This window comes from Ascaphus truei, chromosome 3, assembly GCF_040206685.1.
Source record: "Ascaphus truei isolate aAscTru1 chromosome 3, aAscTru1.hap1, whole genome shotgun sequence".
Lineage (NCBI taxonomy): Eukaryota > Metazoa > Chordata > Amphibia > Anura > Ascaphidae > Ascaphus > Ascaphus truei.
Window position 1 is genome coordinate 57716732 of NC_134485.1, and position 27059 is coordinate 57743790.

The 27059-nt window shown below is 49.9% G+C and overlaps 1 protein-coding gene across 2 annotated transcripts in view; it reads left to right on the plus strand.

Moving 5' to 3' along the window:
• The first annotated feature begins 8017 nt into the window (after nt 1–8017).
• Nucleotides 8018–27059, plus strand: part of ST3GAL6 (ST3 beta-galactoside alpha-2,3-sialyltransferase 6) — a 120876-nt gene continuing 101834 nt past the window's right edge. Inside the window, exon 1 of one of the 2 annotated variants that reach the window (XM_075594063.1) lies at nt 8018–8159. The gene's annotated coding sequence lies outside the window, so the exon portion shown is untranslated. The remainder of the gene's footprint in view (nt 8160–27059) is intronic. The other variant, XM_075594065.1, reaches the window with a different exon arrangement.

The following is a 27059-nucleotide window of genomic DNA, read 5'->3' on the forward strand; positions in this document are numbered from 1 at the left end:
CACATCCCCCGCGTACCTACCCACAGTAACACACAACACATCCTTGCGTTTCAGCCCCCAGTGATATGCACAGTCATCTCCCGCCTGCCCCCGGTGATACACACAGACACCTGCCCCTGCCCCCAGTGGCTCACGTAGGGTTGCCAGGTGTCCAGTATTGAACTGGACTGTCCTGTATTCGGACACTGTTCAGTAAAAAATGAGAGGTAATACTGGACATGTATGTGTCTGGTATTACCTCTTCCTACTTCGTGACCTGACCGCTTGGGGAGAGAGGGTGAGGGGAGGAGGAGAGAGAATGATGGGAAGGGAGGGGGAGAGAGGATGAGGGGAGGGGGAGAGAGGAGAAGAGAGGGGTGGGGGAGAGAGGACGGGGGAGGATGAGGGGAAAAAGGGGAGGGGGGCGGTAGAGGATTAGGGGGTGGATGAGGGGAGGGGGCGGATAAGGGGAGGGGGGAGGCGGATGAGAGTTGGTGGAGGGGGGCGGATGAGGGGAGGAGGGGTGGGGGGGGGCGGATGAAGGGAGGGGGGAGCGGGGGCGGATGAAGGGAGCGGGGGCGGATGATGGGACGGGGGGCGGATGAAGGGAGGGGCGGAAGGGAGGGGGAGCAAATGAAGGGAGGGGGGGGGTGGGGAGGGGGAGCAAATGAAGGGAGGGGGGGTGGGGAGGGGGAGCAAATGAAGGGAGGGGGGGGTGGGGAGGGGGAGCGGATGAAGGGAGGGGGGGGTGGGGAGGGGGAGCGGATGAAGGGAGGGGGGGTGGGGAGGGGGAGCGGATGAAGGGAGGGGGGGTGGGGAGGGGGAGCGGATGAAGGGAGGGGGAGTGGATGAAGGGAGGGGGGTGGGGATGGGGAGCGGATGAAGGGAGGTGGGGTGGGGAGGGGGTGGGGAGGGGGAGCAGATGAATGAAGGGGGGTGGGGTGGGGGAGCGGATGAAGGGAGGTGGGGTGGGGGAGCGGATGAAGGGAGGGGGGGTGGGGGAGCAGATGAAGGGAGGGGGGTGGGGGAGCGGATGAAGGGAGGGGGGTGGGGGAGCGGATGAAGGGAGGGTGGTGGGGGAGCGGATGAAGGGAGGGGGGGGTGGGGGACGCGGATGAGGGAGGGGGGGTGGGGGAGCGGATGAAGGGAGGGGGGGTGGGGGAGCGGATGAAGGGAGGGGGGGGTGGGGGAGCGGATGAAGGGAGGGGGGGTGGGGGAGCGGATGAAGGGAGGGGGGGTGGGGGAGCGGATGAAGGGAGGGGGGTGGGGGGAGCGGATGAAGGGAGGGGGTGGGAGCGGATGAAGGGAGGGGGGTGGGGGGAGCGGATGAAGGGAGGGGGGGTGGGGGAGCGGATGAAGGGAGGGGGGTGGGGGAGCGGATGAAGGGAGGGGGGGGTGGGGGAGCGGATGAAGGGAGGGGGGGTGGGGAGGGGGAGCGGATGAAGGGAGGGGGGGGTGGGGAGGGGGAGCGGATAAGGGAGGGGGGGTGGGGGAGGGGGAGCGGATGAAGGGAGGGGGGGTGGGGAGGGGGAGCGGATGAAGGGAGGGGGGGTGGGGAGCGGGAGCGGATGAAGGGAGGGGGTGGGGAGGGGGTGGGGAGGGGGAGCGGATGAAGGGAGCGGATGAAGGGAGGGGGAGCGGATGAAGGGAGGGGGAGCGGATGAAGGGAGGGGGGGGTGGAGAGGGGGGGTGGAGAGGGGGAGCGGATGAAGGGAGGGGGGGTGGGGAGGGGTAGCGGATGAAGGGAGGGGAGCGGATGAAGGGAGGGGGGGTAGGGAGGGGGAGCGGATGAAGGGAGGGGGGGTGGGGAGGGGGGACGGATGAAGGGAGGGGGCCTGTATGACTGCAGGTATGTTATTTATAAATGATCCGAACGTCATTCAGTCTTAATTTCACTCCAAGCGTCAATTTGCACCATTTCATTAAAAAAATTCTAGAAGGGGTGCTCTGTCCCCAGATCCCATTCCAGAATTTTTTTTACAAAATAGTATATGAATTGGTGCATACTTGGGAGTGAAATTTAGAAAAAATTACGTAACAGTCAGATAATTTATAAATAACATACCTCCCCACTGACTTTTCTCGAGCGTGTCACACGTTCACCATTCACCCGATGAGACACACCGACACCTCGCCCCACTGCCTACGGTGAGCAGATGTCCCGGTTTAGCAGGAACAGACGGTTTTTGGCCATTTGTGCCAGGTCAGACTTTTCTGCCCACTGTCCCTGTTTTAGTGTGCGCTGGGTTTGCATGCGCACTCGCCGCTTGTGTGCATGCGCGACCGACAAGCTCAGACTGTGCATGCACACAAGCGGTCGGCAAGTGCCGATTGCGCAGAAACGTAAGAATTCGGCAGATGCAGATCGTGTATGCTGTGACAAACGCCCCTCTTTTGTAGTGCTGACGTCTGTCTGGGTTCTTCCCGACACAGTCTTCTAGGGTTAATTATACAACAAACAGGATCATGCAAAGTATTATGCTGCTTAACTCAGGCTTCTGCCTGCTTTATTTTCATCCAAGTAAGGTACTGCAGCTTTAACATGTGAAGGTTAGAGGTACTCAGATACTTTCATTCAGCAGTTCACATATTTCAGTGTTACCATATTTCCCACACTGTTATTTCAAGAAATAAAACCAAAATCATATAAGCAAATCCTATTCCTTTCAGGGATCTAACTACACATCAGAATCAGTCTCTCTAACAGCTGCTGGCCAACTAAACTGGTTCCCCAGCTTAAAACAATGCTCTCTCATTTAGGGTCACAAGATACAGTACAGTCTTTTAGCAACAGCAGTAACCATTTGTTTTGTCTTATCTGTTCGTGGAGTCCAGGCAAATCCTCTGGTACTGTGATACGTGGAGGGGCCGTCAACCCCGATACTGGATGCAGGGGAGCAGCGACACCCCCAGCCCCCAGGCTCCAAGGAGAGAGAGTGAAATGCAAAACCTCTCTGCTCTAAGTACCTGTGCATGTGATTAGAAGAGCAGGTGAGGGAGAACTAGAGCCATTGTAATCTGTGGTCTGGATTTTCCATCCAGCTGCCTGAGTTAATGGGAAGCTGTGGAACGGATCATTAACTATTCCTGCACTTTCTGCTCTAAAACGGGGCAGAAAGCTGCCTAACATCTTTGGACTATGTCACAATGCGCAGTTGGCGCTCGCGTCTGCGCGACATTTGTCTCAGTTTTTGGCGGGACAAATATGGTCACCCTACCCCCAGTGAGACACACAGACACCTCCCCTGCCCCCAGTGAGACACACAGACACCTCCCCCCTGCCCCCAGTGAGACACAAAGACACCCCCCTGCCCCCAGTGTGACCCAGACACCTCCCCCTGCCCCCAGTGTGAGACACAGAGACCCCCCTGCCCCCATTGAGATACACAGCCACCTCCCCTGCCCCCAGTGAGATACACAGCCACCACAGCCACCTTCCCCTGCCCCCAGTGATACACACAGACACCTCCCCTTGTCCCCAGTGAGACACACAGACACCTCCCCCTGCCCCCAGTGAGACACACATACACCTTCCCCTGCCCCCAGTGAGACACAAAGACACCTCCCCCCGCCCCCAGTGTGAGACACAGACACCCCCCCCCTGCCCCCAGTGTGACTCAGACACCCCCCCTGCCCCCAGTGAGACACACATACACCTTCCCCTGCCCCCAGTGAGACACAAAGACACCTCCCCCCCGCCCCCAGTGAGACACACAGACACCTCCCCCTGTCCCCAGTGAGACACACAGAAACCTCCCCCTGCCCCCAGTGAGACACACATACACCTTCCCCTGCCCCCAGTGAGACACAAAGACACCTCCCCCCCGCCCCCAGTGTGAGACACAGATACCCCCCCCTGCCCCCAGTGAGACACACAGACACCTCCCCCTGCCCCCAGTGAGACACACATACACCTTCCCCTGCCCCAGTGAGACACACAGACACCCCCCCTGCCCCCAGTGTGACTCAGACACCCCCCCTGCCCCCAGTGTGAGACACAGAGACCCCCCCTGCCCCCAGTGTGAGACACAGACACCCCCCCTGCCCCCAGTGTGACCCAGACACCTCCCCCTGCCCCCAGTGTGAGACACAGAGGCCCTCCCTGCCCCCATTGAGACACACAGACTCCTCCCCCTGCCCCAGTGAGACACACAGACTCCTCCCCCTGACCCCAGTGAGACACAGACTCCTCCCCCTGCCCAGACACACAGACTCCTCCCCCTGACCCTAGTGAGACACACAATCACCTCCCCCCTGCCCCCAGTGGGACACACAATCACCTCCCCCCTGCCCCCAGTGAGACACACACACACCTCCCCTCTGCCCCCAGTGAGACACACGCAAATCCTCTGGTACTGTGATACGTGGAGGGGCCGTCAACCCCGATACTGGATGCAGGGGGAGCAGCGACACCCCCAGCCCCCAGGCTCCAAGGAGAGAGAGTGAAATGCAAAACCTCTCTGCTCTAAGTACCTGTGCATGTGATTAGAAGAGCAGGTGAGGGGAGAACTAGAGCCATTGTAATCTGTGGTCTGGATTTTCCATCCAGCTGCCTGAGTTAATGGGAAGCTGTGGAACGGATCATTAACTATTCCTGCACTTTCTGCTCTAAAACGGGGCAGAAAGCTGCCTAACATCTTTGGGACTATGTCACAATGCGCAGTTGGCGCTCGCGTCTGCGCGACATTTGTCTCAGTTTTTGGCGGGACAAATATGGTCACCCTACCCCCAGTGAGACACACAGACACCTCCCCTGCCCCCAGTGAGACACACAGACACCTCCCCCTGCCCCCAGTGAGACACAAAGACACCCCCCTGCCCCCAGTGTGACCCAGACACCTCCCCCTGCCCCCATTGAGATACACAGCCACCTCCCCCTGCCCCCAGTGAGATACACAGCCACCTTCCCCTGCCCCCAGTGATACACACAGACACCTCCCCTTGTCCCCAGTGAGACACACAGACACCTCCCCCTGTCCCCAGTGAGACACACAGACACCTCCCCCTGCCCCCAGTGAGACACACATACACCTTCCCCTGCCCCCAGTGAGACACAAAGACACCTCCCCCCGCCCCCAGTGTGAGACACAGACACCCCCCCTGCCCCCAGTGTGACTCAGACACCCCCCCTGCCCCCAGTGAGACACACATACACCTTCCCCTGCCCCCAGTGAGACACAAAGACACCTCCCCCCCGCCCCCAGTGAGACACACAGACACCTCCCCCTGTCCCCAGTGAGACACACAGAAACCTCCCCCTGCCCCCAGTGAGACACACATACACCTTCCCCTGCCCCCAGTGAGACACAAAGACACCTCCCCCCCGCCCCCAGTGTGAGACACAGATACCCCCCCCTGCCCCCAGTGAGACACACAGACACCTCCCCCTGCCCCCAGTGAGACACACATACACCTTCCCCTGCCCCCAGTGAGACACACAGACACCCCCCCTGCCCCCAGTGTGACTCAGACACCCCCCCTGCCCCCAGTGTGAGACACAGAGACCCCCCCTGCCCCCAGTGTGAGACACAGACACCCCCCCTGCCCCCAGTGTGACCCAGACACCTCCCCCTGCCCCCAGTGTGAGACACAGAGGCCCTCCCTGCCCCCATTGAGACACACAGACTCCTCCCCCTGCCCCCAGTGAGACACACAGACTCCTCCCCCTGACCCCAGTGAGACACAGACTCCTCCCCCTGCCCCCAGTGAGACACACACTCCTCCCCCTGACCCTAGTGAGACAGACAGACTCCTCCCCTCTGCCCCCAGTGAGACACAAAGACACCTCCCCTGCCCCCAGTGAGACACACAATCACCTCCCCCCTGCCCCCAGTGGGACACACAATCACCTCCCCCCTGCCCCCAGTGAGACACACACACACCTCCCCTCTGCCCCCAGTGAGACACACAATCACCTCCCCCCTGCACCCAGTGAGACACACAGACACCTCCCCTCTGCCCCCAGGGAGACACTCAGACACCTCCCCCCTGCCCCCCAGTGAGACACAGACACCTCCCCCCGCCCCCGTGAGACACACAGACTCCTCCCCCTGCCCCCAGTGAGACACAGACTCCTCCCCCTGCCCCCAGTGAGACACACAGACACCTCCCCCCTGCCCCCAGTGAGACACACAATCACCTCCCCCCTGCACCCAGTGAGACACACAGACACCTCCCCTCTGCCCCCAGGGAGACACACAGACACCTCCCCCCTGCCCCCAGTGAGACACACAGACACCTCCCCCTACCCCCAGTGAGACACACAGACACCTCCCCCTGCCCCCAGTGAGACACACAGACACCTCCCCCCTGTCCCCAGTGAAACACACAGACACCTCCACCCTGCCCCCAGTGAGACACACAGACACCCCCCCTGCCCCCAGTGAGACACACAATCACCTCCCCCTGCCCCCAGTGAGACACACAATCACCTCCCCCCTGCACCCAGTGAGACACACAGACACCTCCCCTCTGTCCCCAGTGAAACACACAGACACCTCCACCCTGCCCCCAGTGAGACACACAGACACCCTCCCCTGCCCCCAGTGAGACACACAATCACCTCCCCCCTGCCCCCAGTGAGACACACAATCACCTCCCCCCTGCCCCCAGTGAGACACACAATCACCTCCCCCCTGCACCCAGTGAGACACACAGACACCTCCCCTCTGCCCCCAGGGAGACACACAGACACCTCCCCCCTGCCCCCCAGTGAGACAGACACCTCCCCCCGCCCCCGTGAGACACACAGACTCCTCCCCCTGCCCCCAGTGAGACACAGACTCCTCCCCCTGCCCCCAGTGAGACACAGACACCTCCCCCCTGCCCCCAGTGAGACACACAATCACCTCCCCCCTGCACCCAGTGAGACACACAGACACCTTCCCTCTGCCCCCAGGGAGACACACAGACACCTCCCCCCTGCCCCCAGTGAGACACACAGACACCTCCCCCTACCCCCCAGTGAGACACACACACACACCTCCCCCCTGCCCCCAGTGAGACACACAGACACCTCCCCCTGTCCCCAGTGAGACACACAGACACCTCCACCCTGCCCCCAGTGAGACACACAGACACCCCCCTGCCCCCAGTGAGACACACAGACACCTCCCCCGCCCCCAGTGTGAGACACACAGACACCTCCCCCCTGCCCCCCAGTGAGACACAGACACCTCCCCCTGCCCCCCAGTGACACAGACACCTCCCCCCTGCCCCCCCCCGTGAGACACACAGACACCTCCCCCCTGCCCCCAGTGAGACACACAGACACCCCCCCTGCCCCCAGTGAGACACACAGACACCCCCCTGCCCCCAGTGAGACACACAGACACCTCCCCCTGCCCCCAGTGAGACACACAGACACCTCCCCCCTGCCCCCAGTGAGACACACAGACACCTCCATCCTGCCCCCCAGTGAGACACACAGACACCTCCCCTGCCCCCAGTGAGACACACAGACACCCCCCTGCCCCCAGTGAGACACACAGACACCTCCCCCTGCCCCCAGTGAGACACACAGACACCCCCCTGCCCCCCAGTGAGACACACAGACACCCCCCTGCCCCCCAGTGAGACACACAGACATCCCCCTGCCCCCCAGTGAGACACACAGACACCCCCTGCCCCCCAGTGAGACACACAGACACCCCCCCTGCCCCCCAGTGAGACACACAGACACCACCCTGCCCCCCAGTGAGACACACAGACACCCCCCCTGCCCCCCAGTGAGACACACAGACACCCCCCCTGCCCCCCAGTGAGACACACAGACACCCCCCCTGCCCCCCAGTGAGACACACAGACACCCCCCCTGCACCCCAGTGAGACACACAGACACCCCCCTGCCCCCCAGTGAGACACACAGACACCCCCCCTGCCCCCCAGTGAGACACACAGACACCCCCCTGCCCCCAGTGAGACACACACACCTCCCCCCTGCCCCCAGTGAGACACACACACCTCCCCCCTGCCCCCAGTGAGACACACACACACCTCCCCCCTGCCCCCAGTGAGACACACACACCTCCCCCCTGCCCCCAGTGAGATACAGACCCCTCCCCCCTGCGTGCTGCTGGGTTTGCTGGAGCCGCCTCCCCTCGCTTGCATTGCACACAGCAGCAGATGTAACGGACAGAAATGTGCGTGGATTAGAAGCCTCTCTGCCCAGCGGATCACAAGTAAGTGCCAGGACCCAGTGCGTGTGTGACCGCGAATCCCTGTGACCGTAGCAACGGGAGAGATGTCTGCTTCATTTAGTTTTGTGTAAGATCCTCATACAAAGGGGGCCACTGCCATGCTGGCTTTTCAACCCACCCCCCTTTCATGCAGCCGAGTGATCTGCCTTCTGGCATTAGAGGGGTTAATCCAGATTGTCCGGCATGTTTATTTGGGGTTGAGGATTAAAAAAAAAAAAAAAAAAAAAACTTCCCATATGAAGTCTCCCGTCTGTATGGGCGGTGCTCACTTAAGTTTAAAAGTAGTTTTCTACTAAGCACGAACTTTATCATCTGACATGGCGTATCCCTAGTACGGACACACTGCCCTGCGGTCCGCTTGGTGTTTAAGATGTACCCTTGTGGCCTTTGCCATACTGTGTAATCATTGTTTAGGTCCCACAAGTGGCAGAAAAGGACCATAAGACAAAGTTAGCGGTGTTTGTCAGGCTTGCAGGAACTATAGTTTGGAGTGGGGGTACTGTACATACAATATCAGTAACATACTGTATATAAACCATGGGGGCCTACCCCAGTTGCAGCCCCCCTAGTTGCAGCCACCCTGCACCCCCAGTTACAGCCACCCTGCACCCATAGTTGCAGCCACCCTGCACCCCCATCTCCCCATGCTGCCCTTTGTCTGTACTATGGGCGCAGGGGAGCTGCACATGGAAAAGGATCCTTGTCTCAGAACTTGAAATGGCTTTGAGATCCTATTTGGGTATATCCTGCATTATGGAGAAAAGACTTAAGGGGCAGACAGAGAAATGTTTGGTGAGATGAACGTCATTTTTGCTATATTGCTGATCTATGCCCCTCTCTCTCTTGCTTTATCCCCCCCCCCCCCCCCCCCGCAACAACAACAAAAAAATACATTTGTATTAAACATTGGGGAAAGATCTTTGTGGTATATGTTTGAAAGATAGAAAAGCACAAGAAACAAGACATGCTTCCTAAAAGCAGTCCACTAATGTTTTTAGATTTTAATTTTTTTTAAAGTGGTACTGTGAATCTGAATAGAAAAAGCAGGGGGTATTCTGGGCGTGAAAATAAAAAAAGTAGTGGTTACTCTGTCGCCTATCACCACTTCCAGAAATTGTTCATTTCCTGCCAGGTTTATACAAGTTCTTGGTTCTCTACTGTAATGTAACCTTTTAAATGCAGAAGGGGTCTGCAACACACTATAGAGCATGTTGTTTGTTTATAGCCCATCCAGCTCTGAAAGAGAGTGTATATATAAAGTTTTTGTGGGTGCTGTTTTTAATCCGTTCAGTGTAAAAAAAGAGATTCCCACGATAACTATGTTACATTTATAATCCTATTTTTGAAGTTATGTATCTGTTTAATATGAGGCATATAAAATACACACAGGCAATACAAACTAATTTAAAAATCTTATAACAAACTTTACGATAAAACACCTTTTGAATGTTCTTAACTGTTAGAAATAAAATAAATAATTTTAAAGGTATTTACTTCTAACATTTATTAGAAATTAAATCTACAGTTAAATAATCAATGTACAAGTAACATCATCATTTAAAACCACTTCATCAATAAATACCAGAACCAGAACCCCCTTATAATAAACATATACAACTATATCTGATGGTAAAGGTCACAGCATGTATTAAACATTTAAGACGACAACACGTCTTATATGTTTGTTTGTTTGAGACTAGATTGAAGATACTTCCTTGGAACTTATCCCAGCTGTATTGGACTCTATTCGGTCAGGCTATTATTTTCATTTTTTTGAGGCGCCGGTTTATGTGTTTTTATTGTGTATATTGGTTTGTGTGACCTATCTTTTTTCCTGGCTGCCTCCACTCTAATATTTGAGTGCTTATACCTAGTATGTTAGTTGCTTAATTGTCACTAATTTTTATATATTATTAGCATTAGCGCTGTTCCCACTGCCCTTCCCCTTTATGTATTAAACATTACAATAAAAATAATTAAGCAAACCTATAAAATTCCAAGACATTGCCAGCCATGTAATCGCCAACAGAAGGTGGGTGAGTGTCAAAATTTGTCCCGTTAATATCTTGCCACTTTATTGTTAATATTCACTTCGCTGACGAATATTCATACAGTATGCAGTTTTAGTTGCTGTGGGAATGTATGCAATTCTGCTGGTATCCACTAGGTACATTCGATTCACCCTGAGACTGAGACGCGAGGGAGCACTTGGAACTCTAGTAAATTAGGACTTTGTATATTCTGTATTTATAAAATGTTTTACCAGGAAGTAATACATAGAAAATGAGATGTAACTCTCAAGTATGTTTTAGGGAACAGTTATGAGGACAAATACATGGATACATTCAGTGAACAGGGTTATACTATATCTATAAAGACATTGCATGAACAGTTAAAGATAATATATGTTGTAGGCATATGCAACAGTTAGACTAGATTAAAATGTGAGACCGCTTTTAGTTTAGAAAGAACTTGGACAGGAGTGGAGGCAGCTTGTGGGGTGCACATTAGGAGGAGGAGCGGCCGGATACTTCGTTGGACCATGGGACCATGAACTGTCTTTTCGAGTCAGATCTCGTGTGATAAGTGCTGCGTGTGATAGGATATATCTCAAACGCACCTTTTTAGACAGCAAGTGGAGAGATACTTGTGCACAAAAAATGGACAGCGGGTGACTGCCCATCAACTAACCTGACTAATCATGCTTGAACCTTGAGAAAGGTTTGCTGTGTTGGACTGAAACGTTGAAAGATTGAATGTTACCTACGTCAGCGGTGCGCAAAGTGGGAGGCGCAAGATTTTTCGGGGGAGGGCACGGTGTTGCAGGGGCCCAGCGCTCTTCCCCCAAGGTATTTAAATACCGGGGGACCGCGTGAGGCCCCTACAACTCTAAACTGACCATGTCTCTGCCGGCATCAGGACTCGTGTCCATGGCAACGCGGTGCCACATGACGCCGCGTGGTCATGTGACATCACACATCAAATGACGTCGCGGGACATGACGCCGTGCAAGGTTGGGGCGCGCTCACACCACCGGGGCAGAGGGGGCGCAGCAAAAAAAGTTTGTGCGCCCTGACCTACGTGGCTAGTTTTTATTGGAGTGCTACTCTTTTTGCTTGCACTTATGGAATTTCACTATTGAGAATTTTTTTGCGGACTGCACATATAGTCTTGTTATACTACCAAAGTTTGGGTTTGATAAAATGTGTTGACCAGTCCTGGTTATATAAACTACATCTTCTTTCTTGGCTGTTTGAAGCTACTAAGACATTTTCTGCCAATTGATACCCGTTCCATTGTCCCAGTTTCCCAAATGGGTGGAATTCATGTCTTTAGTAGTCCCTGCTGCATTACGTACAGACAACAGCGTGGTTGCCAAGGTTTCAAAACCAGAAAGCATAATTAGATGATGAGACCAAGGAAGCTCCCAAATGAATTGTAAAAGGAGAAGTCTAGTAATAATATCACTGCAGGTAAACATCGTTCAAAAACCTCCTTGCGACATTGGGCAAGTCACATCTGTGTTTCAAAAAGGAGTTTGTCATACGGGTCAGATGGGCCTATAAATGTGTAGTGCGCTGTGTACATTGCATCGCTGTGTAAGAAAGATTATTATTAGAATGCCTCATGGCATTGGGGCCATGTCCTATTAATTGGAACCTTTATGACCTTACGGCGTTGTTCCAACGACATGGAATTTTTGCTAATGGAGGTCGTGACCTTGGCTCTGGGTGAGTTGAGATCGCGATCGGAAAATAAAGAAGCCCCTCTTCTAGACTGATGTCAGGGGGTCGACCAGGGTCATGTGATTGTTGTATTCCTGGAGCTGGATGGTCTATGGTGGTGAAGGACCTGAAAGTGAGACTCTTGGAATGTGTACAATTTTTGTACTGCCCATGAAAACACAGTTCAAAACTATTGTCGTTAAAAGTTTTAGGGGAGAGATAGAGATATATCTCTATCTCTCCCCAAAAACTTTTAATGACAATAGTTTTGAACTGTGTTTTCACAATTATTTCACATATATATATATTATTCATTATTCAAAATATAATATATATTTTTTCAACTTACATTTTTATTGGCAATTTTCAGTTGGGATAGAGAGGATAAAGTAGGAACAGTAAGGATGTTATATAGCAAAAACCATAACATAGACATTCTGGGCCCACAAATCCAGACATATTGATTATCCAAATTATTAGGGTCCTCCTTAACATCCCCTAATAACTCTGTGGCTAAGTAATGGTGGACAGAACATACGGGACAAAACAATACAAAGGGAAATGAGGGGGAGGGGTTGGTTACATTATTTGCAAAGGTCTTAAAGCTGCAGTTCAGTGTTTTTTTTTTTTTTTTAGTTTTTTTTTTTTTTTTACTTCAATAGTTTTATGTGGGCAATCTCTACTTACCTAAAGAACTGCATAGCTGCCGGTCAATTCGTTCTCCGTGTATTGATTGGCAAAATTTGGCGACATCTTTAAATATGGGGACTGTAAATGGTTGCTATAGCAACAAGCATGCTTTTAAAAATAGAATACAAGAAAATTGGTCTTTCAAAATAGTTTTTTTTCTAAAACAGAAAATGCTAAAAGTATTTTTTTTTTTTTACTACAGAACTGTTTTATTAAAAAAAAACACACATGCAGGATATTGCCTGAACTGCAGCTTTAAGTTTTTTTTTTAACTTGTATACTCCAGGTCATATCCATTATTTGAAAGGGCTAGTCGTTACTCTAGTTCATTTGAGACATGCCTCTTTGCAAGGTCTGACCGGGAGGATAGTTTTCTCCTGTCTATGCCCAAGCCTATTCTCTAATATCTCTCTGGCCCCCTTCTCCAGCAAACCACGGGTCTCAGGTCTGGGAGAACTTGTTGTAGCTCTCCCTCAGGAAAGCTGTGAGTTTTTTTTTCATCGTAGCAATATGCCATATTCTACGTTTTACTATTGCCAGAGAGGGGGCTTCCTGTTTTTTTTCCCAGGATACAGCATCTCGTAGCTGGCATGATGTGGGATATTAATTTGGTTGAGGCTCTTGTCATATCTTGAGATCTATCTATCTATCTATCTATCTATCTATCTATCTATCTATCTATCTATCTATCTATCTATCTATCTATCTCAAGATATGACAAGAGCCTCAACCGAACTAATATCTCAACCAAACTATATATGTGTATATATGTATATATGTATATATATATATATATATATATATATATATATATATATATATATATATATATATATATATATATATATATATATAACAAATTTTCAAAGCAAATCATCTTGATGTTTAAAATTCATAAATTATATTTTTTGTAAACTCTCCAAATGCAAGTAAGATCATTTATTTCAAGGAGAGAACAAGTGTTAACCTTGTAATCTCTGTAAAAGATCATGTCCTCAAAATAACAACCAAAATATGTTCCTGTTGGAGACAGTGTAATGCCATAACCATTGTATTTGAGCTATCAACAACGTCACTGACATTGCAACAATTTTGAAGGAAGCATGGCGTCATATCTAAAAGGTCACGGTCCATATGCTTCCTTCATTGCACTTTGCCTTGACATCTGAAGAAAGGACTTGCAGCCACAAAACAGTTTGCATTTTTAAAATAACATAAACAAATGGTAGATTCCTGTGTAACCCCTCTTTAGTTTACCTCAGACTGTAGAACCTGTCACTGAGGTGGGGGTCTGAGTCCTGTAATTTGGGGTTTAACTCTTACAGTGGGTGGTTCACAGATTGGGACGCAGGAGTAATTAGACACAACAAAACTGTAAGGAATTATAACAAACTTGATATTACGTTATCATTTTGAACAGGGATAAATACACAGGGCTACCACATAACCACACAGCAGGGATAGCCTGAAAATCTGACCTGTTGGGGGCTCCTGAGGACTGGAGTTGAGAACCCCTGTTCCAAGTGCACCTTACATCTCTGGTATAAGGGAGTTTGTTCTAATGAACGGATGACTTTCTAGTGCTATTTATCATTGCGCCTTCCCCATTGTGCACCTCCCCCCACATTATACTAACTATTGTGCTAAAGCTGAGCAAGGGAGCTTTCTGGGTTTAGCAGCGGAGCTGGTCATTCTCCAGCCTCCGATGCCTTCACATAAACGGCTTCTTCAATTTGGATGAGAGCAGAGTTGAATGATATGTGGGAGGGGGGGGGGGGGGGAGAACTGCGAACGCTGCTTAACGGTTTAATTATGTTTTTTTGTGTGTGTTTACTTCAATAATAAAATCAACAGCGATCTGGTGGGAGACAAAACAGAATAACTTGCCCTCATGACAGGCTATTTGGGTCGGGGGAGAAAATAATGGCCTGCACTGGGGACTCTGTTTTTGCTGCAGCAGCCCTCCCCAAATGGTCATGTTACTCTATTTATTTCTGCCTTGACTATTCTTCAATACATTTTTGATAGAGATTGATGCATTTTGTTTGTTTGCTGCGATCCCTCTGTTACAATCAGTATGTGCTTTGTGTGTTGAGGGACTTATTGTGTTTTTTGTTTGTTTTTTGAAGTGAAACTTCCTTAGTGGCACCTCATTCGTGATGGGGCAAAAATGGATTGTGGAGACAGAAATGAAACGGATGTGACGTCAGTGCTGGCAGTTGAGGCCGGGCTGTGTTCTGGCTCAGCCCGACCCCAACACTGACATCACACCCGCTCCACAAATCAGATGCGGCGGCGGCGGCGATAGCCGCCGGCGCCGCTCCTAACGGGCGCTGCTCCCCCCACATGGCTAATGACATATGCGGCGGCGGCGATAGCCGCCGGCGCCGCTCCTAACGGCCGCCATTCCCCCCGCACATCCGCTGCCAAGCCGCGCATGCTCAGTAATCATGGGGACTGGAGGAAAGCCACGCATGCGCAGAAGCGGTTGGCAGCGGCGCCGTTCCCCGCCCGCTGCCACGGCTGTAAACATGTGTTGCCGTTCCCCGTCTGCTGCCCGGGACAGCAGAGACCGCCTGACCGGGACAGCAGAGACCGCCCGACCGGGACAGCCCCCCCCCCCTTTCCTAACCCGAATGGGACCTCCCTCCCAGCCCACACATGTGCCCGCCTAACTTCCACTACCGCTGCCATGCCGCGCATGCGCAGAAGCGGCTGGCAGCGGCGCCATTCAGCCCTCCAGTGACGCGGGCGTTTGCGGGCCCCCCAGGAAGCGGTGTTACAAAAACCCGGGCGCAACCCGCGCGGACCCCCCCCCCCAGACCCCCCACACACTGACGGACCCCCCCACATACTGACTGACCCCCCCCCGGACCCCCCCACACACTGACAGATCCCCTCAGACCTCCACACACACTGACTGACCCCCCCAGACCCCCACACACACTGACTGACCCCCCCCAGACCCCCACACACACTGACTGACCCCCCCAGACCCCCACACACACTGACTGACCCCCCCAGACCCCCACACATACTGACTGACCCCCCAGACCACCAAACACACTGACTGACCACCCCAGACCCCCACACACACTGACTGACCCCCCAGAGACCCACACACACTGACTGAACCCCCCAGACCCCCACACACACTGACTGACCCCCCCAGACCCCCACACACATTGACTGACCCCCCCAGACCCCCACACACACTGACTGACCCCCCCAGACCCCCACACACACTGACTGACCCCCCCAGACCCCCACACACACTGACTAACCCCCCAGACCCCCACACACACTGACTGAACCCCCCAGACCCCCACACACACTGACTGAACCCCCCAGACCCCCACACACACTGACTGAACCCCCCAGACCCCCACACACACTGACAGACCCCCACACACACTGCCTGACCCCCCCAGACCCCCACACACACTGACTGACCCCCCCAGACCCCCAAACACACTGACTGACCACCCCAGACCCCCACACACTGACTGACCCCCCAGAGACCCACACACACTGACTGACCCCCACACACACTGACTGAACCCCCCAGACCCCCACACACACTGACAGACCCCCACACACACTGCCTGACCCCCCAGACCCCCACACACACTGCCTGACCCCCCCAGACCCCCACACACACTGCCTGACCCCCCCAGACCCCCACACACACTGACCCCCCCAGAGCCCCACACACACTGACTGACCCCCCCAGACCCCCACACACTGACCCCCACGACCCCCACACACACTCACAGTCACACGCACACTTAGTCACACTCACACGCACACTCACAGTCACACGTACACTCAGTCACACTCACACTCAGTCACACTCACAGTCAGACGCACACGTACAGTCACACGCACACGCATAGTCACACGCACAGTCACACGCACACGCATAGTCACACGCACAGTCACACGCACACTCTGTCACACGCACACTCTGTCACACGCACACTCTGTCACACGCACACTCTCAGTCACGCGCACTCTGTCACACGCGCACTCTGTCACACGCACACTCTGTCACACGCACACTCTGTCACACGCACACTCTGTCACACGCACACTCTGTCACACGCACACTCTGTCACACGCACACTCTGTCACACGCACACTCTGTCACACGCGCACACTCTGTCACACGCGCACACTCTGTCACACGCGCACACTCTGTCACACGCGCACTCTCAGTCACACGCGCACTCTCAGTCACACGCGCACTCTCAGTCACACGCGCACTCTCAGTCACACGCGCACTCTCAGTCACACGCGCACTCTGTCACACGCGCACTCTGTCACACGCGCACTCTGTCACACGCGCACTCTGTCACACGCGCACTCTGTCACACGCGCACTCTGTCACACGCGCACTCTGTCACACGCGCACTCTGTCACACGCGCACTCTGTCACACGCGCACTCTGTCACACGCGCACTCTGTCACACGCGCACACTCTCAGTCACACGCGCACACTCTCAGTCACACGCGCACACTCTCAGTCACACGCGCACACTCTCAGTCACACGCGCACACTCTCAGTCACACGCGCACACTCTCAGTCACACGCGCACACTCTCAGTCACACGCGCACACTCTCAGTCACACGCGCACACTCTCAGTCACACGCGCACACTCTCAGTCACACGCACACTCTCAGTCACACGCACACTCTCAGTCACACGCACACTCTCAGTCACACGCGCACACTCTCAGTCACACGCGCACACTCTCAGTCACACGCGCACACTCTCAGTCACACGCGCACACTCTCAGTCACACGCGCACACTCTCAGTCACACGCGCACACTCTCAGTCACACGCACACTCTCAGTCACACGCACACTCTCAGTCACACGCACACTCTCAGTCACACGCACACTCTCAGTCACACGCACACTCTCAGTCACATGCACAGTCACACGCACAGTCACACGCGGAATTCACACTTAGTGCAAATAGCTAATACAGGGGATGTGTGCCGAGCACGCGCATTCTAAGTCAAATTTATTTGCATTTTGTCATTGAGATTGTATTTTGATTTTTAATTAAAACATCACCAACACCAACACAAATACAATTTCTGTGACAAAAGTCAAAGAAGTTTCACTTACTATGCGCGTGCTCAGCACACAGCTTTTTTTTATTTTATCACCAGTAGTGAAAGGAAGATTGTAATTGTCTTTGTGATATTGTGTGTACTGCAGTCTCCTACTTATTTGTACAATGGGCAGTGCACACACAGATTAGGAAGCACGTGTTTTTGTCTCTTCAGTAGTTTCACGTCCTGTCAATAAAAAATAAATAGTTCTGTTAAAATAAAAAAATAGTTTTGTTAAAATAAAATGACTGGGCTGCTATTCCCCTGAAGCAGGGGTGCACAAACTTTTCTGTTTGTTCCTCCCTGCCTGCTCTTCCACCCCTGCTCCCCACCTGCTCTCTGGCATGGGCAGCGTCATATGACGTCATGACTTCGATTTGCCGTGGCCCCCCCCCAGAAAATCTCACGCCCCCCATTTCGCGCACTCCTGTCCTAAAGTAGGCCTAACATGTTTTGTTTATGTAGCTTTGCATTGTTTGTCATGTCCCCACTTTGAATTGAAAGTATTCACCACCTGGTACTGGAATTAAGTAAAAATGTAACTTTAATGGTGATTTGAATCTTTCTAAGTAAGCTTCTTATAGTGATACGTTTTGTTTTTGCCGACTATGTGCACTGAATCTACATGCAGGTTATAAGGGAGATGACTGCAGCCTCAGCCATTGCATACACTTTTATTTAATTACAGCTGCACTCCAGGTTGCATTTTGTAGTTCTAGGATTGAAGCAGGAAGTTTCTGGAGCTAAACTGGTCAATTTCAGATCCGGGGGGGCCTCTGCTTCCAGAGATACCTCCGTAGGGGGTGGTGATGTGGGTGCAGGCAGCAGCTCCTGGGCTTGGGGTAAACACAATGGCGGCTTTAAATGTCCCTCGTCTTGCGGGCCAATAGGAAACCATGAAGTCATCCCTTACAGCTTCCTATTGGGCCGTGTGATGAGGGACATTTAAACATGGAGAAACTGGCTCTCCTGCGGAGGTAAGTATCTTTAAACATGGGGTCCCTGTAACTGAAATTGACGCAGTTCAGCTCCGGAGGAGACCCACTGATTTAATCCTATAACTAAAAATCTGAAATAAAAGAAACAAACTGCAATTTGTGGTGCTGCTTTTTTAATGGAAGTGGTGGAACAATACAGATTAGTTTATGGCTTGATAATGGAAAGTAGATGGGTTGTTGTAATGTTGCTGATCAGAATCTGCAAAGCTGTGAGAGGATAACAATGATCAAGACATTTGTTTAGGGAACATTTTGACCACTTTGTATTCTCTCTGAAAGAGCTGAAATTCAGTCCTGTAATTATCATCTGCGTTCTGGTTCTCGTTTGTCCTTGTTGTAGTTTCTGTGGTTATACAGTACAATGATGGTTACCAGGGACACAGGAAATATATATTTCTTGGCAACAAGAAAATATATCAACAAAAGATAAAGGTGGTATGCCTGCCTACTTGTGTTTGCTACTTCAATACTTTAATACTAATTTAATCTCTGTGTTGATTCCATTTTCCTAACCATGAGACTTCTCTCGGGAATGTTTTAATTTTGCATTTGTGCTGTCCTAATACCTCTTCCTGGGGAGATCATTATATGGAGAATGCATGTACTGTTTTCTCGCTCTTGATGCAGTACTATAACCCTTTATTAGGCTAGGTCCCCAGTAAATGCTGCGTGCGCTGCACGAACAAGAACCGCCCCTCAATGGGGCTGGGCCCACTATGTACCCTGGCGCACATTTGGCAGCTCTACGACGAGTTTTTGCAGAGACAAGAAAATTGTCTTTACAACTTGCGACGGAGGGCTGGCCACGCCCCCTGGTGGTTCCGCCAATGAGTGAACCAGCCGCGTGGGGTCATGGCCATGCCCCTGCAACACCCCCGCCACCCAGAAACTGTCTACCGAGTTATTTAACAAAAAAAAAACATACAGAGGAGGCCTAGAGTCCTCCCCAAAGATCCTCAATAGCTGCACACAAGGCTAGGATTGAATTACAAGGTTCAAATACCAAATATATACATGTGGTTCAGTCAACCATTCAGTACAGGTAAGTAATTGCTTTCATCACTGTGAGAGGGCAATTACCACTAAAACGCCAAATGGCAAAAATAACAAATGCTTTATTAATATATAACAGGACAAACAACATAAAGCGCTCGCTCTAAACCAACTAAAACCAATTAAAATGTGAATGTAACGGGCACAGTCGCAGTTGTGGCGATCAGGATGGGTTACCATCAAAACAGTGAGTGAGTGTATATAGCACACAGATGGTTGTTATGCGTCAAATGAATGAGTGCTGTCGAGTGAATCTCCACTCACGATGATAACTATAGTGTGCAGATGTTAATGTTAGGTTTATGACTCAATATCGGTCGCATGTACTCCTAATAGTAACCAAACATTCAGGTGTCCCTCCAATTATATAGTAGAGTATACACAGGATATCTCTGACACCATACTACTCACACAATTCCAAATGGAGATATATGCTGCACACTCCTGATAGCTCACACAGCGGGGTATCAACACATGTAGTGGCTAATGTATAGTATATACGTGTATACTGTATAGTCAATTCTTAACAATAGTAGGTAGCCCTCTGTTCTAATGTACCACGGGGCACCCTCACGTAAATATTAATGCAAATCAATACATATAGCATGCGTAAATATGTTCCCCGCAACTGCCTAATACACGGACTGATCTCACCCGATTACTTCCTCCTCCACGACGTCAACTGCGACTGTGCCCGTTACATTCACATTTTAATTGGTTTTAGTTGGTTTAGAGCGAGCGCTTTATGTTGTTTGTCCTGTTATATATTAATAAAGCATTTGTTATTTTTGCCATTTGGCGTTTTAGTGGTAATTGCCCTCTCACAGTGATGAAAGCAATTACTTACCTGTACTGAATGGTTGACTGAACCACATGTATATATTTGGTATTTGAACCTTGTAATTCAATCCTAGCCTTGTGTGCAGCTATTGAGGATCTTTGGGGAGGACTCTAGGCCTCCTCTGTATGTTTTTTTTTTTGTTGTTAAATAACTCGGTAGACAGTTTCTGGGTGGCGGGGGTGTTGCAGGGGCATGGCCATGACCCCACGCGGCTGGTTCACTCATTGGCGGAACCACCAGGGGGCGTGGCCAGCCCTCCGTCGCAAGTTGTAAAGACAATTTTCCTTTTAACCCTATCCTCCTTGCGGCAGGCATATAAGTATATTTATATTTTAAACAGAAATATACACATGATATCAGGGTGAGCGGTAGATCACAAGTTATGTATACCGAGTTATTTAACCATGCCGTGATTTTTGCTGGGCTCCTAATGTGCCACATCTTTTCAATTAACTTACTAAGTGTTGTTATTAGGCCTTGCCACGCCGCCCGGAACAACACATCTAGTGGCTGAGACAATATGGTATAATAACGTGTTTTATTTCAATTTCATGTTATCTGGCTTTCTGTGTAAAAGCTACCCGTGGTGAAGGTGATATCATTGTCTCCAAAAGCTTGCTTAGAAGTTCGAACACTTGAACCCACAGTTTCTTTATCTTCGGGCATTCCTACCATTTGTGATATAATGTGTCAATTTGGTTACAGTCCCAGAAAGTTTGGGGAGTGCTGCTTATTATATTTTTTACTCTGGCATGGATCTGGTGCCAGCTATATAGTATCTTATAGCTATTTTCTTTGATTAATGTGTTGATGGATATATTGGAGATATTGCCCCATATTTCTACCCAGTCTTTTAGTTTTAGTTGCTCTCCTATGCCATTTCTCCATTTCCTAATGTGTCTTTCAATATCCCTTGTGTCTGGGTGTATACTGAGATAAAGGGAAGATATGAGCTGTTTCTTTAGGGGATTGATACAACAGATTCTCTCATGCTGTATTTTGTTGGGGAGGACATTCCACAAATGAATTTGAGAGGAAATGTTTAAATCTGTGCATACCACAAAAATTATTTATCTGGTATTTCATAGAATGCTTAAGCTTGCAAGGGATTTTACTCTAGGACCAATCATATGATCTTGTGCTCTGAAGTTGTTCTTGGTCTACCAAGAGACTTTTTTTTACTTTTAAAGCCTGGTGGAAGGTCAGGGTTGTGTATTATCGGTAACGTGCCTGAGTAGCCACTTGTCATTCCCCTATTTGGGCCTATTTGCAGAATGCCTGTTGGTGCTTTACCACTGTTCTGTGAAATGGAGGAGGGACCAGCAAAACATTGCATTCCTGGACCTCCGGGTTAGTGAAGCGATTATGTCCTACAAGCAGTAAAGGGTTGGAAGCAGTAGTTCAGCTACAGTACCAGTTGGATATTTTAGCCCTTATTTACTTATCCGGTAACACCACACAGCCCATTGACTTCTTCAATGGGACTGTAAGTGTCTTCCAGATTCGGAATGTTTTGTATGGCAGAAAACTGCTTAGTAATCATAGCCCTTTGTCGTCTCTCAAAATGAGAATTCAAATTATAATTATATTGAGCATCTCCCTTTGACCCCAAGAGCTAAGTATTGGAGGTAATTGGAGTGTAGGCGGTCACTGCGTAAATGGAACTCAGCCAAGAATTGAATTAAAATCAGCTTTATTAAACGATGGTGCTGTACATCACAGAGAGACCTCTGACGCGTTTCATCCCGTCGTGGGACTTTATCAAAGAGAGAGGCCTACTTCTATATATATTATTGTAACATTGAGGATCAATCTTCACTTTCTACAGAAATACAAGACCTTGGAGAACCAGAATGTGTAAGAGATGTAATGTAATGACGAAGGACCTCCTGGGTATTGCCTGGATGTTGATTAGCAGAACATCCTGCTTGAATAGGGTCCTCAAATCATTGAAACTGCAGATGTTGACTGAAGTATGTCAGAATATGAAATCTCACTCAAACGTCAGTGCTGTTCCTTCGTTGTTCTATTAAAAGTCCTTTTGAAAGGGTCCAGGGCTTTTCTAATCTTCCCTGGAACTATGTACTGTATAGTGGAAAAAGTCAGTCTAGAAATCCCTGCTACGTGGGATAAAATAAAATGGGATACAATCTGATTACGGTGATATTATAGCCTTGGAGTTGAGAGCCCCTGAGCCAAGGAGTTCTGTTGTCATCTTGAAATGTAATTGTGTCTGTCTGACTACTGTAGAGGCCATCACCAAATACATTGCAGCTTCCTGACTGAGCAGAGGAATGTATACAAATTGTATTTTTGAATAGACTTCTTAGATGTTTGAAGCCAGAAGTATTAGTGTGGGCTGTATACAAAATTTTATACAATGTCTACAAGAAGAGTTTCCACAAACACAAAATCTGCTATCTGTTATCTATATTTCAGCAAATTTTTAATCTTGAAAACATCCCATGCACTATTCAAGAACTTAATCTTTAAAATGCTCCTTAAGTTTAAAAACACTTAAGGGAATTTTTTACCCTATATTTTATAAAAGGACTTTGTATTAGACTTAAAGGATCCTGGGATTTTACATATGTGTATTCCCCTTGTGGGAAACTTCACAATTTTCTTCTGTTCAATAAATACAATTTCTTTGGGTGTTGGCTTGATCATTAATGGAAATACCCTTCTGACAGAGATAGTAGAGGCTAATCCAGTAAGGGAATAAAAAAACTGGCTGGGCTAGACAAAACAAGCACTCTAATACGCCTCAGGTTTTATTGTGGGTAGGCTATTGGGCAGACTAGGTGTGTCATTCATTGTAAGTCCTGGCTGTGTCCCAGGGAACTCATCAAGCTAATGAATTTTGATTAATTGATGATCTGGCATCAGCATGGATTTCCCATGTAGGGACCATGCCAGATAGGTGTATGACCGAAGAAATTGAACATGAGTGAAAGTGAGCCACTTGTAACACAAACGGATTATCGATTTTTAAGGTAAAGAGAAGAAAGATTAGACTACATACATTTATTTTTTTGCTTTAATATGTTACATAATGTATACACACCGCAGGGCCTGCTTTACCTTTTTGGCGGGGCCCATGGCGGCAGCGAGGACCCTCTTCCTGCAGCATCATGATGTCACGACGTAAAGTTGCATTTCCATAGCAACATGTCGCCATGACAATGCGATGCAGAAGAAAGGCCGCTCCTCATAAAGATACCTCCCTTTCCCCCTGCACAAAGCTACATACACCCACCCTTCCCCCGTCCATACCTTGTGTTGAGCAGCAGTGCGGTCCTGCGTCGGTTCGTGGACTCCTCGACTCACGCCTTTGGAGGTAGCACGGGGACCACCAAAGGCGTGGGGCCCAAGGCAACACCCTTGCCCTAAGGCTGGCCATGTACCATGTGCAGACAACTTTCTTTGAATGTAGTAGCATGAGATGTAGATTTGTGATGTCATGCCACAAAGTATCTAAGAGCCTAACGTGTATTGCGATCCACTATGATTCCTGAAGTAGTTTGGTGGGGGGAGGGGGTGAAACGAGACACGACAAATTGTAGGAGCCAAAGTTTTGTTGAGTGGGGGGATGGGGTGGGGTAGTTCAGGCTCTCCCTCACCACGATCGTGTCACTAATGCAGAGGGCATAGTCCTGGAGCTCTCATCCTCCCCCAGCCCTTGCACCTACTCTCCTGACCCTCCTGTTCTCCCTCCTGGCCCTATACACTAAGTGGCGCATCGCAGGCTGGCCTGTCCCAGTGCGCCCGGTCTTGTGTGTGTGTGTGTGTGTATGTCTATCTATCTCACTTAGGATTGCGGTCTATGTTTACAAAGCCAGAAAAAACAATTTTACATTAGGGAAACAAATCTTGCAATTGGTGGAGAATGTTACACGATTAAGTACTTTCACTGTTTTGCAACTCCATTATATCTTGAGTGGCACTGAATAAATTAAAGAACAAAATAACAATATTGTTTTTGCAATAAAATATATTGCATTCCTCAGTCTAGAATTAGAACGAGTTGCTACTTGTGCCAGTAATTCTTACGTTAGCATGTTTGAGTGGGATCTATATACTGTCTCTCTTCTCTTTTTTGCTTCCGGGAGAAGATTAATGCTATGTCAGCTTGTGTATTCAGTTGTTGGGTTTATGGTCAGCTTCTTGTATTTCTGTGGCTGACGATGCATCAGATCATTGAGCCGCATCAACTCTACGTCTTGCTGAGGAGATGGTAATTGCTTGGTATCCAGGTGGAGTACAATGCTCCTTTACATATTTATGTAACTTTCACTATTTGACAACTGCTTGGGGATATGAGCATTACTGAACCATGTCAGAGCTGCTGCTTAAGTGGCCATTTCATCTTTGGGTAGCCATCTGGTTCCTTAGTAATAATGACCAATGATATTTACTCACTGACCTGAAACTGCCGTAGATGAGGGTATAATTGTGAGGGTCGCTTCATTAAAGTCTAATTGAGTGGGTAAAATAAAATACAAAATGTACAAGCTGCCCGCATCTCTCTTTCTCTTTGCATGCCTCATTGTTAAGTCTTGATCGTTTCCAGTTCTAGAGAATCTATTATCAATGACCACTATTGTGAACTAAAAACGTGTTTATTATTTATGCCATAAACACTGCTAAATTATTTTCCTCTGGATAGAAGCTGAAATCTAGTACTTGCCAAAAGCATGTGGGTACTAGTGTAGTAACACGAGAGGGAGTAGGTGATATGATATACCTTTTATTGGACCAACAAGTTATGTTGCAAGCTTTCTAACCTTTCGGGTTCCTTCATCGTGGAGAATTATGTGAGACGTGCTTTTCACAGTTGGCCTATTAATGCAGCAACTTCATCTGCAGGGTTATTTTTCTTTTCTTTTATAAACTTATTCACAAGATATCTGTTTTTTATCGCTTTAGTTGTTTCCCTGCTTATTGCCCGGGTGCCTAAATATAGCCCCTGGAGCTTGTTTGCAACAGCGCACCCGATGCTGCTTCAATAGTGCGACATCAAAGCAGCATTGGGCGCTATGACTGGCCGTGTCTTAGGCTGCGATTATACAGATGCTCTACAATATGTGCGCACATCTGCGACATCACAGAGCGACGTGCACAAGCACATTCTTCTGCACGCGCGACTGCAGGGGAGACCAGGCTGAAATCTGTTCTTTGATTTGACGGCTGCGTCACGTGACGCGACAGTCGCAACCAGAAAACATTTGGAAAACGCTTCAAGTGTCTCCCACATTGCAGTAGCAAGCGGCGCGACAGTCGCGGTACGTATAAGCTCTTCGCGAGGATGCATACAATTTTTTGGGCGCTGCGCTCGGGGGGTGGGGGGGAAGCAGAGTGGGTGTGCGCTGTGTCACAGATACACACTAACCCACACTCACCCCCCCACCCCTCCCCCTGGCATTCAAACTTTGGCTTCTAAAAGTTGTAGCTGGTGCCAACTTTTTTTTTTTTAAATTTTAATTTTTTTTAATTTTCATTTTTTTGTCCATCCCTGCAAAGGAAAAAGAGAAATAAAATGAAGATTGGTAATTGACTGTGTAGCCAGGTAACCCCCTGGGCTACTAATTTCACTGCCTAACATGTAAGTCCTGGTACCAGTGCAGGCAGTATTAGGGTTACATCTGCCATACTGTAGTAAGCAGTTCCCTTGAGTGACGGGGGGGGGGGGGTAGCTTATGGCCTGGGTACTGCCCATACAGAACTACTTCATGAGGAGGAGGCGGGCGCAAGCAGTTTTGCGGCATCGAGAACAGTCAGTCTGGACACATCTGTATCCAGTGAAGTGATGCAATTCGGGGGCAACAATAACTGCAGATTTCATGACGTCCGGGAACCTTAAGTTTCAAGTTATTTGGTTTAATAAACTAAAGGGCACGTATCCCTGCTCGCATTACATTAAAGCAGCGGTGCGCAAACTGGGGGGGCGCGAGGCTGCCTGTGGGGGGCGCGGGGTTTACAGAGGCCCCACGCGCTTCCCGAAGGCACTTAAATTAAGTGCCGGGGGAGCTGCAGGGCCTCTGTAAGCCTTTACTTACCTTGGCTCCGGCGGCTTCCTTCTCGCGTCGCCATGGCAATGCGGCGTCATGACGCCGGAGCGGAGGTGGGTGGGGGGGGGGGGTCGGCGCGGGAGTGAGGAGAACGTCGGCAGGGGGGTGCAGGGAAAAAAGTTTGCGCCCTCCTGCATTAAACAATGCTACATTTATGCGTCCTTGCAGTGATATGTAAGCTGCCAGACAGATTTTGTTCTTTATTTACTCAAATGCCCTTGTGGCAATAGTCGGTAAACACAAATCTCGTCACATTTTAGGGACTTTAATAAACATTCAGTGAGCCAACACAGATCATAGAATAAAGATCACAGAGGAAACATGTTTTCTCCCCTGGGAGGGACAGTGAGGCACGTTGAAAAAGACAGATGTGATGGAT